The sequence below is a fragment of the Hyalella azteca genome, unplaced genomic scaffold (assembly GCF_000764305.2).
Source record: "Hyalella azteca isolate HAZT.00-mixed unplaced genomic scaffold, Hazt_2.0.2 contig14211, whole genome shotgun sequence".
Taxonomy (NCBI): Eukaryota; Metazoa; Arthropoda; class Malacostraca; order Amphipoda; family Hyalellidae; genus Hyalella; species Hyalella azteca.
The window spans coordinates 164,350-170,608 of record NW_025944103.1 but is presented as its reverse complement, the minus strand read 5'-3'; positions in this window follow the sequence as shown (position 1 = coordinate 170,608).

The window sequence follows — 6,259 nt, the reverse complement described above, 5'->3', positions numbered from 1 at the left end:
TAGTTTTTCCCCTGAATTTCATGCACGAGTTGAAAGAACATGTTAAAGGCGAAATACGCTTAAACAATAATTGGACGATGTTATGTAATTGAATGATTTTATCATCTTAAGAAACGCGATTGAAATTTACAAAATTTCATTGAAATGTTTTAATACTGAAGGCCCTGGCAGGTCAAAGGGAACGCGTTGAACTGTATTGAAACACAGCTCCGAAAGATATTACCGTATCCAGCGCCGTTATTCATGTCAACATCCCGGAAAGAACGCTACTTAACATCAAGGAAAACTTGAGGTAGAAGTGATAAAAACTTCAGGCGACTAGCCCTGTACTCTTAAGGTAGTCCAGGAATAATCGTATAAAAGTAGGCGTGCGAGGCTCACAATAGCACTTTTATAACTGCGACAACAAGCTGCTGGCCGCTGAACTCTTCTAGTGCACAATGGTGAGTGAGGCCTTTGAGAGGACATTTTCTGGCTTTTGAGAAGATATGTCGAGGTTTTTGAGGAGATATTTTCAGGTCTTTTGAGAGGATATTTTTAGGCATTTGCGGGGATATTTTCAGGTCTTCTGAGATGATATTTTCAGGCTTTTTAAAAGAATATTTTCAGGCCTTTTAAGACGACATTTTCAGGCTTTTTAAGAGGATATTTTCAGGCCTTTTAAGAGGAAATTTTCTTGCGTTCGAGTTCCCGACTTTTTAATTAATTGTCTCTTGAACTAATTCACTTGGAATTTGTTCAAAACTTAATGTAATATTTTGTTTGTTAGACAAGCGTTCGAAGTTTAAATTATATTTAACTCATAGAATAGTTCATGATAGTTCCACTAACTTAAGGTCTGATAACGCAAGGAGGGATACAATAATAGTGGTGAATAGTCGATCACAGAATTCATGAAGATGCTACGTCATTGTGAGTTGTAGTGACTGGAATAATTTGTTATCAAGCTTCAAATACATGAATGCCCAAATACATGAATGACCAAATACATGAATGAATAAATACATGGATGATCAAAATACCTGAATGACCAAATACGTATTTTGAATCTATTTCTGTTATAGATTCTGACCTTAACGAAGGCCAATTGAGGAAATGCTTCACACTTATAGGCAGATTCGCTAAACCATGAATGGTAAACAATAAAGTAGACGCCTGTAATTGATTTGCTTTATGTTAATTAATATTTAACATTCATTTTAATGTTTACTAGAAAACAGTGCAATAATTTGTCACCTCAGAAATTTATTTAATATGCAGATCAGCGTTAGAATTCATATTCCCTAGAGCGAATTTTAACTCTTAATTTTCATTGAAATAACGTTTGTTTAACGTTGTTTCAATGAAACATATTCGCATAACACGTTTTTTTAACATAATTAGTTCGTAGTTAACGTTGTCTCAACGTCATACGCCGTGAGGAGAAGTGCTTTTGTCGTTCATATTCCGTCGAAATTAACCGTAAAGATTATTCACGTATAACCAGTGTTTTGTTCCTTTGAAATTTGTATGATTTTCACATAAAATAAAGTTTAACTTATTTAATTAACATATTTATGACAGAGCCCCGTACCTGCGTTGCTGCTGTCTCTGGTGGCAGCGTCTGCCAGCAGCCTGCTGCCTGGAGCTGACAGCGAGGGAACAAGAGGTATTGTATTATATTATATTATATTATTGTATATTATATTGTGTTATATTATATTACATTATTTTATATTATGGTATGTTATATTATATTATATTACATTATAGTATATTATATTGTATTATATTATATTATATTAAATGATATGATACTATATTATATCATATTATACTTCCAATGCACAATCGTGCTACATTTCTATTTAATATTATTATCGAATTTTTATTCGGTTTAGGTTCTACAAAATTTCGTTTTCTTCAAACTGGAACAACTTGAATTACCAACAACTATTCTAAAAAATATAAGAACCCAAACAAACGATTCACAGTTTCTCAATGTTTCTAATTTAATTAAATAATAAATATGTATCTATTTACTTCAACTCCGTCAATTTAAATTGTTAAAAATCGTCAAAATTAATATGGTTTTGATTGAATTGACATTTTTATATAGCCCGCAGACGAGGATTTACGCAATTTAGTTTAATGAATTTAATTTTTTTTAACTTAATGAATTTCTACAGAACAGCGCCCGCTTTTGTGGGTGTCCAAGGCAACCAAGACAATTTGCTCGGTCACTACGACGATCTCCACGCAATCTTGTTTCCCCCGTGAGTATTGTGCGAAATCTCCACCACGATCTCCACGCAATCTTGTTTCCCCCGTGAGTATTGTGCACAATCTCCACCACGATCTCCACGCAATCTTGTTTCCCCCGTGAGTATTGTGCGCAATCTCCACCACAATCTCCACGCAATCTTGTTTCCCACGTGAGTATTGTGCGCAATCTCCACCACGATCTCCACGCAATCTTGTTTCCCACGTGATAATTGTGCGCAATCTCCACCACGATCTCCACGCAATTTTGTTTCCCTCGTGAGTATTGTGCACAATCTCCGCCACGATCTCCACGCAATCTTGCTAAACATTTACTTATTTATTCATATGGGCTTTTCGTGAAACAGACGATGTTATTTTCGTTCGTATATCAGAGGTTTTTTTAAACAATGTTCACTCGCTTATAATAGAGAATTCCCTTTGTTAATACAGAATTTTATTCATTCAAGTAAAGTTCACTCTATAAATACAGATTTAAACTTGTTTATACAGAGTCGTATTAAATAAAATATGGTTTACTCCATAAATACAGAGTTCAAGTTGTTAATGCAAAGTTTCTTCTATTAAAATAAAATACACTCGGTTAATACAAAGATCAATTTATTAAACAGCGTTTTATTTATTTAAATAAGGTTCACTCATTTAATACAGGATTCAAGTTGTTAATACAGAGTTTTATTCATTAATAAAAATAACAATCTATCAATGCAGAGTTCAATTTGTTAATGCATAGATTTATTTATTAAAATAAGGTTCACTCTATTAATACCTAGTTCAATTTGTTAATACAGGTTTCATTTATTGAAATAATGTACACTCTATTAATACAAAGTTTTATCTATTAAAACTAGGTTAATTGTATTATTACAGAGTTCAATTTATTGATAAAGATTTCAATTTATTAGTACAGAGTTTATTTATTTGAATAAGGTTAACTCTATTAATACAGAGTTCAATTTATTAATACAGAGTTTCATTTATTATAATAAAATACACTCTTTTAATACAGAGTTCAATTTGTTTATACAAAGTTTCATGTAATAAAACAAGGTTCACTTTATTAACAAAGAGTTCAATTTGTTAATACAGAGTTTTATTTATTAAAATCAGGTTAACTTAGTTAAACAGAGTTCAATTTATTAATACAGAGTTTTATTTATCAAAAAAAGGTTCAGCCTATTAATATAGAGTTCAATTTCTTAATACAGAGTTTCATTTATTAAAATATGGTTCACTCCATAAATACAGGATTCAATTTGATAATCCGGAGATTTATTTATTAAAATCAGGTTCACTCTATTATTACAGAGTTCAATTTATCAATACAGAGTTTTATTTATTAATATAAATAACACTCTATCAATGCAGAGTTCAATTTGTTAATGCAGAGTTTTTTTTATTAAAATAAGATTCACTCTATTATTACAGAGTTCAATTTATTAATAAAGATTTAATTTTTGTTAGTACAGAAATTCATTTATTTAAATAAAATACACTCTGTTAATACAGAGTTCAATTTGTTAATACAGTTATATTCATTAATAAATAATTTAATTTATCCATGTTATTGTTCTCAGTAACAATTGGTGACTGTATTGGCCGGCGTCGCCGCCGCTCCGCTCGCTCTGATGTCAGAAGCTACGGCGAACTCCTGCTGGCCGACGACATCGACGGGTCATTGCTGATCGGCGACGAGCAGATCCAGCACAAGGACGGGAAGTTCTTCACTTCTTTCCCAACAATAACTTTTACTGTTCCCACTAATGCAGAAATTACAGTCCTGTCCACGTCGTTGTCTATCCTCAGTCGGCTACAGTTTCAGTCTTATTTAGGTAACATCGCTGACTGTATCTTCACCGCGTGCATTCGTACGTGATGGATGAGGTCTTCTAAACATTTGTTTCGATCCGAGACACTCCCATGAAGATTATCCATTAATTTCCAAATATAACTTTGAGTTTTTTGATAATCGGACACTTGCAGTTCGCTGAATCTCCACGCATTCTTGTTTCATCCGTGAGCATTATTCAAAATTTCTACCACGATCTCCAGGCAATCTTGTTACTAACTAGACCATCCAGTCAGTTGATTATCACAATCAATCTCCATTAAGTTTACCATTAGATCCTACAAATTCTCGGAATATTCGAATAATAAAGACTAAATTTTCAATTCGCGTAACATTTGATTAAGCAGTTATTTAAATGTTTGAATAATTTCGCAGAAGGCATCTCCACTGCATGCTCATTCGGAAAACTTGAACTAATAGGCAACCTAGGGGAACCTACTTTATTGCACGTATTTCTACTGGGAGCCTTTTTTTATAGCAACCAATGCAACCAACTCTCAATAAAGTAGGTTCCCCTAGGTTGCCCTGGATATAACTGGATATAACATCTGCACCGAGCATCGGACGTTGAATCAGCATTAGTAAAACGTCGTTTCAACAAAATTGTCTCGTATTTAACGTCAATTCATCATAATTTGTCAAAAGCGGGAGAGCATATTCCTCCCTAGCGACTGGACTTATAGCCCTATAGGATTCTGGATGATAAGCAAAGATGTCGTGGATTGAAATTTTTGGGTATCCTCCTTCAATGTTGAACAATATTAACGCCGAGGCCATCACCCCATACGAGCGGAATTATCATGAAAAAGTTGAAATCATCGAGCAAACGAGTTGAAATCATCAAACTAAAGAGTTTAATCACCAAGCAAACGAGTTGAAATCATGCTGTGGGAACCAGCTACTTGCATCACTTTGTCGCAACTACCTCGCAGTCATCCTACGTATTAGCCTTATAATCTTTGTACGTATATGGTCGAAAATTCAAAACGGTATTAAAATATTATTATTATTATTATTATACTATTATTATTATATTGTTTTATTATTATTATATTAAAATCTTATTATTATTTTTCATTAGGAGAATGTATGCGGCTAGGCTGTGGGTCGCAAATTACACTCCTGTACAATTATTATATCTTATATTATATGTTAAAACATATATTTTCCATGCGCTTTCTGAATCTCAGCGTAGCCTTTTTCGTTCACGTCTAATATTCTTCGGGAACAAATGTATTCTAGAATATGTCTCAACTACAATGGAAAAACTAGATAGTTTTTGTTATGCACATTTTTCAGATGTAATAATTATATTATCAACGAGTAAAAATAAAACTTTTCGGCCAAATCAAGTTGAAAGTTATAGCTCTCTATCACGCCAAACCTTTGTCTTTTAAACTTTTTGAAGCTGCTACTTTCCAATTGTTTTATTCGAAATACTTCTGGGTCGGCAGTCAAGTGACCACCCTTCATCGGGTGCAGGCGATGTTTTTCAGAGACTATTCATGAATCTTATTGCTCGTATTCACCTACAGCTAAATATAATGTTTTAGCTCATATAGGAATTTGATGTATAGTCACCGCGTGTCGTATTATCGATGACTCCTACGTGAGTTTTTAAGGATTAAGAATTTTTAAGCCTCAACGGCAAAAGATATTGCCATATTTTTGAAGATTCCTTGAAAATTTCATTTTCTATTTTCACTTTGCATTGAGAAAACAGGAGAATCAATGCTGCTGTATCCGCAACTCGAAGATCCGTGCCTGCGAGTGCATGGTTCCCCAGTGGGTAGAATGTAAGAAATCATGTCATGAATGTTTACAGACACAAAATATAATAATTTAATCGAACAAAGTCGTCTTTAATGCGTTCAATTTATTTTTTCGCAGTGGTCATTTCTAACGACGACGAAGTGTGTCATAATAATGAACAGGTGACTTTTTTTATATTCACACCTGCTCGCCGGATAAACCTTGGATGTATTCTGATGAATAGGCCCTCAGAAAAATGAACGATTCATATTGTCCAGAGAATTAGGAATTTTAATATATATATATATATATATTTAAAATCAGTTTCTCCAGCTTTTTTCAACACGTCATCCCCTACCCATTAATTTTGGATAACCCAAAAAACTGTAGAAAGTA